Source organism: Macrobrachium nipponense, chromosome 21 (genome assembly GCF_015104395.2).
Source record: "Macrobrachium nipponense isolate FS-2020 chromosome 21, ASM1510439v2, whole genome shotgun sequence".
Taxonomy (NCBI): domain Eukaryota; kingdom Metazoa; phylum Arthropoda; class Malacostraca; order Decapoda; family Palaemonidae; genus Macrobrachium; species Macrobrachium nipponense.
Window position 1 is genome coordinate 45,781,408 of NC_087212.1, and position 10,556 is coordinate 45,791,963.

General features: G+C 37.8%; 1 long non-coding RNA gene across 1 annotated transcript; it reads right to left on the reverse strand.

Annotated features, from left to right (window-relative positions):
* Window positions 1-5,070: 5,070 nt before the first annotated feature.
* LOC135198000 (uncharacterized) lies at window positions 5,071-9,561 on the reverse strand. Its single transcript, XR_010310707.1, has 4 exons — window positions 9,467-9,561; window positions 9,333-9,361; window positions 5,526-5,608; window positions 5,071-5,144 (listed from the first exon to the last, which is right to left on the reverse strand). It is a non-coding gene; the product is annotated as an uncharacterized LOC135198000 (long non-coding RNA).
* Window positions 9,562-10,556: the final 995 nt, after the last annotated feature.

A 10,556-nucleotide genomic window follows, 5' to 3' on the forward strand; every position in this document is an offset into this window, starting at 1 on the left:
CGTAGGTTATGTCTGTGAAAGGGTAACCACCCACTAAAATGTCTGGCATTACCATCACAGCATTCTAGGATATGAAGTGCTATTGTGGTACAAATTTCACTTTATATCTTCAATGTTGGATGCAGATCCTGTCTCCCCCTCCCCACTCGTTGTGGGGCGTCTGTCAGGGGTAACCACCCTCAAAATGTCTGTCATTACCACCACAGTACTCTAGGATGTGCAGTGCTATTGTAGTACAAATTATACTTGGTATCTCCAATGTTGGGAATGCAGATCCTGGCTCCCCTCCCCCACTCGTTGTGGGGTGCCTGTCAGGGGGTAACTACCCACTAAAATATCTGCCATTACCACTGCAGTACTCTAGGAAGTGCAGTGCTTATTGTAAGTACAAATTCTACTTGGTACTATGATGTTGGATGGAGATCCTGTCTCCCCTCCCCTTCCCCCTTCATCCCCCACTCGTTGTGGGGTGTCTCTCAGGGGGTAACTACCCACTAAAATGTCTGGTATTACCACCACAGTACTCTAGGATGTGCAGAACTATTGTAGTACAGATTTTACTTGGTATCTCCATGTTAGATGCAGATCCTGTCTCCCCTCTCCCCCACTAGTTGTGGGGCGTCTGTCAGGGGGTAACCACCCACTAAAACGTCTGTCATTACCACCACAGTATTCTAGGATGTGCAGTGCTATTGTAGTGTAAATTTTACTCGGTATCTCCTAAGTTGGATCTAGATCCAATTAACCCCCCCTTTTCAGTGCGTCTGTCAGGGGGAACCCACCCTCCAAAATGTCTGTCACTGGTCATTCTATAATCAGTAGAGTCTGCAGATATGTTATATATTAGTTTCATCTGGTATCTCATATATTGGATCTAGACCCAAAATCTAACGAGCAATTGGTGGTGCTTGTTAAGTAAGCCACCCATATATTTTCGGCAGACGGTCAGTTTCACAGTTTACAAGTCTACTCCTAAATACCAGTAGGGGTTACAGCAATGCCCTCAAGATGGCATTGGTTACAGTCGGTATCTCGTTCGTTGTATCTCAACGGTCCGGGCTGCCGCTCTACACCTCAACTTCAGGCTTGTCACAACTCGAAAGGTTTAAGGAAGTCGAAAAGTTAATAGGCCATTGTGGCTACCAAAACATATCTACCTTATTAAAGTGGCAAATTTTTATATTTTAGCTCTAGTAGAATGTATTTCAACTTCCACAGATATGCAAGTAGATGAAATAATTGTATGTATTGGACTTTAGTGGACAGATTCCAACACCACCATGGTATCAAAAGGCTTTCTTTCATTTTCATCTGGATCCAAGTAATGATGTATACCCACAAAGTATGATGAAATTGAGCAGTCCTGCCTACAGAGAACCTTCAAGACTATTCCCCTATGGGGGTATCAGGAAATAGTTGACAGTATTTGTATCCAGACCGGTTCATGAACTCTTCATTAATTTGGTATGAGACAGAATAGCACAAAAAATATTTCCCTGAACACTTACTATGCCCGTTGAAGAACTTCCAAGGCTCTCTAGGTGATTACATTCCCTTGAAAACTGAACTTCTTGTGGTGATGAGTGGATGCAAGCTCAGTTTTCACTATAAAACACTGCAAGACCTAATTAACCTGATGACCAAAAATTGTTTCACATCAGGTTTCAAAGAAATATTTCAGCATGTCAAAATAATTCTAATCATTCTAGTAACACTGCTTTAGCTGACCTCACACTTTCTTCCGTGAAACAAATGAAACCTGCCACTAAGACTGGCAATTTGTTTAAAATACATGATTGGGTTAAATCTAACATCTCACCAAAACGACGCACGAGTGAGGTCAGTCAATCTTGTGGTTTCTACAAAACAAAATCCACAAATCTGGTAATTGATAAAATCTAAATGGTAGCTATTCAACCATTTCTACAAGACAATTCACATTAGTATTTAATAATTTGAAATGGACAAATTTGTAAGTTCTTTCAAATGCTTTTTTACTAAATTTTAGTATGCTTAAAAGGATCTATGATTCAGGTAACAATTAATGCCATTCCTTGTTCGCATGAGTGAGGTCAGTCAATCTTGTGGTTTCTACAAAACAAAATCCACTTATCTGGTAATTAATAAAATCTAAATGGTAGATATTCAACCATTTCTACGTGACAATTCACATTAGTATTTAATAAAGAATTTGAAATGGACAAACTTGTAAGTTTTCTTTCAAATGCTTTATTACTGAATTTTAGTATGCTGAAGAGGATCTACGATTCAGGTAACAATTACGTACTGCCATTCCTTTGTCGACTACTGACTCCACAAAAACCAATCGATAAGTGCAACATTTCATCATATTACTAAAGGCTATGTTACAAGAGAAAACTTTGGTTTGTTTATTTGTATGATGTTTTTACATTGCATGAAACCAGTGGTTATCAGCAACAGGACCAACAGCTTTGCGTGACTTCCGAACCAAAGCAAGAGTGAACTTGTATCACCAGAAATACACACTTCTAACACCCCAATGGAATGCCTGAGAATCAAACTCCTGGCCACCAAAGTGGCAAATAAAACCCATACCAATCACGCCACTATGGTGCTGAGAAAACATTAGTAACTTAGATCCTCTCTCCAAAATAACACTGCATACTTTACATCTAGTACACCAGTTATTGAGTTATTGCAATTTTTGTTTGTATGGTGTTTTTACATTACATGTTATTGCAATTTGCTTCCTGTGTTAACCATAAATGTACGTCTGGTGTGGTTTGTATTTTGGAAACCAAATTGTGCTGTGAATATGTGTATACTGTACAGGAACAAAGTACGCCTAGCTCTTCCTAAATATACTTTTGAATTTGTACACAAAGGTCTGGCCTTTTAATGAAGAATTCTAGCAGCTTTTTTCTCCTTTTAGTACATGGTGGATTAAAAAATAATTATCTGCTAAGGATAAAAGTTGTTCAATTCACCTTTCTCAAATCATTTACAGAAATACTAAGCATACTAACTTGCTTGGTCATTAATACTTTCCATGTGGTTTGCCTGAAATAAAAGTACTTTGGGTATCATTCCCTCCATTTTCTTATATATCGGAGACCTTTTGCAAATGATCTATTAATTGTTCATGAATTTCTGGCAGTTGCCTGAATGGAAGTACCATACCTGTTGTATTTCACAGTTAAGAGGAAATACAAATTTTGCAAGAAAACTACAACCTTCAGACCTAAGCAAACATTACATATTCAGTAACAGATCATATCACCAATATTGCATGTCTACCCTTCCCAAAATTCACTCACTTATCACCAGCTCCCATCAAAGTTGGCCTGGGTCTTCCAATTACTTTTGATGAAAAATTTACACTTGGTCCTGGTCTCCTAAAGGGGATGAGGAAGACACTGACCTTTCACATAAACAATTTCCCTTAGTCTTGTCTCACTATCCCACCACCTTTATGGTCCATAAAGGGATTATCATATCACACATGTGGCCAGTCATCTCCGAGATTGGCTTCATTCAAGGTAAGGAGGCCCTACCCTAAACTTAGCTCAAACTATCGTCCCGATTGCTTATTTAAAAGGTCATTACACTTCGGAGCCCACAATTGACTAATCTGGCAAGATGATTAAGAATTGACCAAAGAATCCTCTCAGAAAGGAACTTAAGAGATTCTGCCAACAACAACAAACCAGCAAAGTGCAGTTTGTAATTATGCTTTGCCTCCAAGCTTTGTTGGGATCGTTTGCACACTTCTGCGATACTTTGCACTCCCAAAGATATTTAGTGTCAACTAGAACTACCTCTATATGACATGAAATTTCTTTAAAGGCAGACCAATTGCTTTTCAGAAATATTTTTGTCACCAATAGTCACTTAATTTTTTCTACCACATCTAACTTCCCAACAACCCCGTCCCCGCCTCTGTTCATGTAGTTTGTAGTATTACTACCTCGGAAACAAATGGTGACACTGATGAGGAAGATAATCTATGTTTACCCGATGAGCATAATTACACTGGGCAGAGCATCACAATTGGTTCATATGAGCACAAATCAACAATAGCATCAGATGCTTTAGGAAAAATTGTTTTGTTAGTATGGTGTTTTCACGTTGCATGGAACCAGTGGTTATTCAACAGGGCCAACGGCTTTATGCAACTTCTGAACCACATTAAGAGTGAACGTCTATCACCAAAAATAACCTCTCTCACTCCTCGGTGAAATGCCCGAGATTCAAACTCGCAACCGCGCCAACACCATAATAAGCCGTTTAATAGAAACCAGTCAATGTCCACAGATACGAGTTTGTACAACCATGGAGGATCGTGCCAAAGAACATTCAGATAAAGCAGGAGCTGGTTCGGTAGTTCAAAATCAACAGATTCAGGACTCCATTAATAATGAATTTCAAAGACCAGTCAGCCTTGCATTTCAAGAGAAATGTGCAGAGACTACTGAGAAAAATTTCACTCTTGCCAAGATGGCACCAATCTCCCTATCAGCCCTTGTTGCTTCCAAGAAATTAGAAAGGCTTTTCAGTATTGCAGGTAAAGTATTTCCCCCCAGTTGACGACATCTTGCCAACAAGAATTTTGAGAGATTTTGTTAAATGCAATGATAAATACTACAAGTAGCTAATAAAGAACTGGTAATTTTCAGATATAATTTTGTTTAAATTACTATGAACAGTACATATCAGTTTTTTCCCTTGTAGTGGAAATCTTTGTATTACAGTATTAAAGAAAGGCCTTGTAAAATTCTCAACCTTTATCTGCGAGTAGACAATTTTTCAACTTGTTCATCAAACCCATTGAAAATAGCTTCACTTCTTGTGGGCACCATGTTCCTCTGGGAGGCTTCTCTTTATAGATATTATCAGTAGAGCACCACAAAAACACAAAAAAAAAAATTTCATTCTTTTTAATACTTGTACTTGTCCAGAATTACTCTTATGTACGTGGACCCATGCCCGACTAGCTTTTTTTTTCATTTTTCTTGCTGCATTGTTATGGGGCAATTTAATTCAATCAAGTGACAAATTCTACAAATGACAGGAAAAAGATACAATTGATTTACCTCTCCCACATTTATTGAGTGATACCTTAAAAAGTACTGCAGCTTCACAGTTGGTCCACTGCTGCTAACCTGCAAGAAAAATATCAATTAATTATGCATCTCAGAATAAAGTTAACCAAATTTGTTAATTCTTTTGGTTTTAAATGTATTATGAATAGTTATTAACGACATACTCCGTCACCAATACTGCATGTAGATAAATATTTACTTTCATTTTGAATAACTGAGCTCTACTTTCTGACTTCCTAACTTTTCAAATGACTGCCAATTCTTTGGTAGCTATAATGTCAAGCCAGTAGCATCTCTTGTAGGATTGCTCCTTATGATTAGGGTTCATATGAATAATGGTATATAGTCTAAGGCTAAGCAATACAAATTGAAATGCCCAGTAAATAGCAATATTCACCAAAACAATACCTACTGAAATAAACATTAAATAGCAATACTTACTAAAAAGGGAGAGCAGTCTACTTCGACCTCGCACGCATCTTCCTGCGCTTACGCTTAAGCCTACGCATACGCTTCTTTCTCCACTGAAAAAGGAAAATTATCTCATTAGTTTCAAAACACCAAACCCCGCGGGCACAACCCCACCACATTTGTGTAGAGTACTGTAAATATGAAAAATCTATCAACTTGCCATCAGCCTATGGTTCAATGTTCCAAAGGTACAAACCCACTACATTAATCTGTAACCAACATAGCTCGTCAGGTAGACCATTAACAGCCGCGAACTGTTCATCCACCATGTGATGACAATCAAGAATCATTTGATATGAATAAAAGATCTCCAAGACACCAGATTAGTTTTGCCGAGTATCCTTGGAATAAACCAGGTAAGGCCTGGCTTAGTTTCATCTATTATTCTTCACTATGCAGTTTCAATGCTGTTGCGACCCTCCCAGACTGAGAAGCAGTTTGTCACAAATAGGATGATGCTGTCTTGGAACTTGCTTTTTTCTTAACCTGGTCATCCTGACTTAAACCAAACAAACATTTACCATAACTCCTGGTTGAAAAGCTATGCTGGAGAAATGGAGATTGGTGGGTTAATGGTGTTAAGTCATCATCAAAAGAAGCGAAGGTTGATCAGCAATACCACAACTGTCTCCAGTATTTGTGGCATAGAGGCGGTCTATGACAGGACAGCATTTTGGAAGCACCCAGACAAATTCCAATTCATATGTCTCTAGGGTTACAGAGACCAGGAATCTGTGATACACCCCTTCCTTAAGCTACACAGCATCGATCACTTGTGTACATGCATCCATGAAAGAATTTTTTTGTATTTGTTTTAAGGACTAGTGCCTAGGGCTTTGATCGATATGCTCTATGACTATAGTACCATTTTCAGTCATACACTTTCTATTTTTCTTATATATGCCCAACATTATCAGCCACCTAATTTATCTTCTCTACAAATGACTAATCTCTCCTCAATGGAATGGCCGAGAATCGAACCAGCGACCACCAAGGTGGAACGCTAATACCATACCAACCACGGCGTTTACTAATTTATGGGAAAAATAGTTCCAGCCAAATTTCTCTATACAAGACTATTCTATAAAAATAATTAAGTTCAAGGCAAAATTCTCTTTGCCTAGATGTTTGGTTGTTCTCTGGTTATATATTATAACAGGTGGTAAAATCCCATAGCTAATGCCCCCCCCCCCTCTCCCCCCTCTGCCTCTAAATGCAGCCTTTCAAGAACATGGCTTACTGCTGAAGCCAAGAAAGGAAAGTACCACGAAGTCATATTGATTCTTCACACCAGCCCCAATATTTCATGGTAATTAACGGAGATTACTCAAAATCTTTGTTTTAAATGTAAAACCGATAATTAATACGCTGCTGTTTGTCTCTAAAATTGGCATTGTTGAATTTAATAAATCAGCCTGGGAAACCCAGAGTGGGCTGTCTCAACACACGGAAATTATTAAGTCTAGGCAGGCAATCGTTAAAATTATATAAATTAGCCTGGGAAATACAGGATTGGCTGTCTCTACACATGTGTTAATCTTAAATCGGTCTGAGAACATAAGGGTTAGCAGTCTCTACAGTCATTGTTAAATTAAACCAGCCTTAAAATAATTAGACTGACTGTCTAAACATCTTGGCCAATGTTAAAAATTCAGACTGGGGAAACCAGGGGTTTGACTGTCTACCAAGGTTGACTATCTCTAAAAATGGCTCAAGGTTTAATCAAATTAATGAGCCTGCAGAAAACAAAACTGGCAGTCTCTATGCATGGTCATAGTTTAATCAATTGAATGAGCCTTCAAAAAGGAAAACAAAAACTGGCAGTTTCCAACGGCCATGGTCCAAATTTAATTCAATTGATGCCCAGCCTCAGAAAACAAAACTGGCGTGTCTGGCCTACGCATGGTTCATATTTAAGTTTATCAATTGAATGAGCCTTCAGAAAACAAAACTGGCAGTTTCAACAAGATGGTCATAATTTAATCAAAAATGAATGAGCCTGCATTAAAAAAAACTTGGCTGGTCTCTACGCATGGTCATAGTTTAATCAATTGAATGAGCCTTCAGAAAACAAAACTGGCACTTTTCAACGCATGTCAAGTGTTTAATCAATGAATGAGGGCCCCTTCCATAAAACCAAAACTGGCAGTCTCAACGCATGGTCATAATTTAATCAATTGAATGAGCCTTCAGAAAACAAAACTGGCAGTCTCAACTAGTGACAAGCCATTGTTAAACAAATCATTTGGGGGGAAACAGGGTTGACTTTGCCTACACACATGACCACTTTTGTTTTAAAGTAAAAATTTCAAAATAAATCAGCCTGGGAAACGTGTGGCCTGGCAATTGCGACAAAATGAACAAAGCTGGGCTTGCAACATATTTCACTACATGAATTTTGGCATTCCCACAATATAATGCACAACTAGCCAGAAGACAGAACAGACTGGAATTTAGGTCAATGACGAACCAAGGCCTAAGAGGTCATTGTATGTTGAAATGGACAGTAAAGAGGTTTGCAAGGTGTAACTGGAGGAAAACCTGTTTCAATTTGTTAGGAGACAGTGGGACATATTAGAAAGAATAAGAACAATAGATTTTAGGCCAAAAGCCAAGTGCTGGTACCAATGAGGCCATTTAGCATTGAGAAAATTCAGCATTAAGGTTTAAAGGTGTAAGGAGAGGAAAACCTCGTAGCTGCATGAAATAATGGTTAGGGAGTGTGCGGAATTAGCACAACATTGACAGATATTCATGGCAGTGAAATAACTACTTTTTGAGAAGGTAGCCGCATTCTGGTAACGGTGGCTGCTTTATTGCCGCTCAGTCACACCCAAGGCCAAATATGGCCACCATTTCACACATTTCATTGATGAAACAATACAATTAAATCTCTAAACATACCAACCAAAATTTGAAACTTAAATCTTTTGAATGGTATGCTCAAGATGTGATTGTAATACTGTTTCACCAAATACATGAAGCAAAAAGTGGTCACTTAAGAGTAAAATTGTGGTCATTTGGTTGTTTACTCAAGAGAGTGGTACACACCTACAAAGACACCACTGAAGAAACCAGAGAAAAAAAGAAGAGAAATCTAGGCCTACAAACCATAAAATGCAGTAAATAGCGATAAAACCAATAGTAGATGACTGTACTCCCGTCGGCGGCTTACCAACTTTTCCCCGGTCAGTCCTCTCAGTTTACAGATCTACCTTTACAAAATTCCTACCCTGTATCTAAATTAAACGCAGCCTGTTTCCTGTTGACAGTCTGTTAAAATCAAACCACACCCTTCACTAATTTACAGACCGTCGATTAGGCCTATTGAGTTGCAGAGGCCAAAAACACGTGATGCGAGGAAGAACACGTGCTCTGTCTACCATAGACTACGTTACCAAATAAGTCTTTTCTCTATTTTCGTAATTCATTCTGGGCCCATAATTTAAAAATGTTTGTTTTACTCGAGTAATGGTAGGCTCAATGCTACAACAGTCCGTATCTAGTAGGCGAGGTACAATTCACTTAGCGATGACTTGACTTAAACAGCGATATTCAAACAATGAATCCTTTCAACGTCCGTAAATGATTAAATTAGCATTAACTATTAAAATAAACCTTACAATACAACTGCCTGCCAAGACGACAAATGTATATTAAAATACAAACAATAAAGCACAATTGTCCACATAACACGAACGGGTCGGTCGGCCACGATCCATCAATACTACAAAGTACCCATTTTAAAAATCCAGCATCTGCAGAAATTACACTTACCTTAGCACGCATGTTGCCGTGTGTCTAATCTGCAATAGAGGAAGAACGAATTAGAAATGAGAAAGATGCTCAACATCCACTGTATTCACAGATGATCTTCGATATAATAACAACACGGAGGAGTACGTCCTTACCAGACGAGGCAGACGCGGTGAAGGGAACTAATGTTTGGGTTAGTCTGTGACGTCACGAACCAGACTCTCACTATATTTCTGTCAGCTAATGATTTTGTGATATATATAATTAAAAGGATGAATAAACACATAAAGTATATTTATAAATAATAATTTATTGATAATTTTATTTATTTTTATATATGTCAATTTCTATGGGAAATTAATGGTCCGGGGGCAGAGGCTTACCACAGACGTCATCAGATGACTCTACAAGCGACTCGAGTTTAAAGAATTCAGGTATGAGTATTTTGCTGATGAATCAGGAATATAAATTTTGCCAAGCTGGCATTCCAAATTTCAGATAATTCCCTTGCAAGCTGATGTAAAACAGTGTTCTAGAGGTCCTGTATCTAACAAAATGAGGTTTAGTATGAGGACCTGCAAAAATAACTTACAGACATGAGGGTTGTTGAAAAAATATTGGTAGACAAACGTAGTATCCACGCTTTTTTGGACGAGTAAATAGCTTCAAGAGACAAACGTAGGTAATATACGTAGAACAAACTCGCACACAAATATATATATATATATATATATATATATATATATAGATATATATATATATATATATATATATATATATATATATATATATATATATGAATAACTTGATCACGAAGTATATAAACGTGATGTTATGTATAAATAAAGGTTTTTGCCACGAGGAAAAAATGAAGAAGCGAGATAGCCGAGTACTTTCGGTCCTGTTCAGACCGTTACTAGGCAAACTGATTTTACAGAGGAAAACATAGTCAAAAAGAGGCTTAATATCCAAACTGACACTACAAGATTAGCAATAAGGTCGGTTTCACTCTACAGAAACGAGGAAAAGCCTGAGACTAGCCACACCTTGGAGGATACACGCAGTAAACAAGTTATTCTTCCAGAAAACAGTACATTTTGAAAAAACAGGGAAGCATATACAATTTAATATCATGAAATTTACACAAATTTTTCCAAAAAAAAATATTATTAATGAAAAGACGAAAGAAAATATAAATATATATATCGAGAGAGAGAGAGAGAGAGAGAGAGAGAGAGAGAGAGA